The following is a 592-nucleotide window of genomic DNA, read 5'->3' on the forward strand; positions in this document are numbered from 1 at the left end:
TTGACATAGACGACACATAACATCTTAAGATTTTCTATGTATCATGGCCTAACTTGCTTGTATCTGCATTAACAAGTAAAAACGTCACGCTTTTGCAAGTATTATTAATTATGCGAGTATTATTAATTAATTATGCGAGTATTATATATATTATATTCAATAATTAATTTTTCTCCGATGTTTTGCAGAATAATTACTTATTCTTTTTACTTTTAAACATCCAATTGTGCAAAATCGATCATTTATTTGGCCTATTATTAAATAACTGATCATTTTCACAATCATCATTTTCAATTTCCATTTACAATCGTTCTTGTCTTTCGCCATCACTTGATTCATAGTTACAACACATTTTTCAATTGCTTATCAAATAATTGTTTCAGAATTCAAAATTTTTTACAAAAAAGATTTATCTCAGTTTATTATAGAAACTTTAAAATCTGTTTTTTTTTATTTTTAAAATACTTTTTTAATTTTAAAAATATAATAAAAAAATACAATAGTATTGTTTTATCGATGTTATATTTTTCTCTTGCGATAATGTTGCAACGTTTTTTTGTAAATAATTAAAAAAATTAAAAACTTTTTCAGT

At 22.6% G+C, this 592-nt stretch overlaps 1 protein-coding gene across 1 annotated transcript in view; it reads left to right on the forward strand.

The window, feature by feature from the left end:
* The window catches only part of LOC108693753 (venom protease), a 5,793-nt gene that overhangs the window by 2,067 nt on the left and 3,134 nt on the right, over window positions 1-592 (forward strand). The window lies entirely within an intron of this gene.

Source organism: Atta colombica, unplaced genomic scaffold, assembly GCF_001594045.1.
Source record: "Atta colombica isolate Treedump-2 unplaced genomic scaffold, Acol1.0 scaffold97, whole genome shotgun sequence".
Taxonomy (NCBI): domain Eukaryota; kingdom Metazoa; phylum Arthropoda; class Insecta; order Hymenoptera; family Formicidae; genus Atta; species Atta colombica.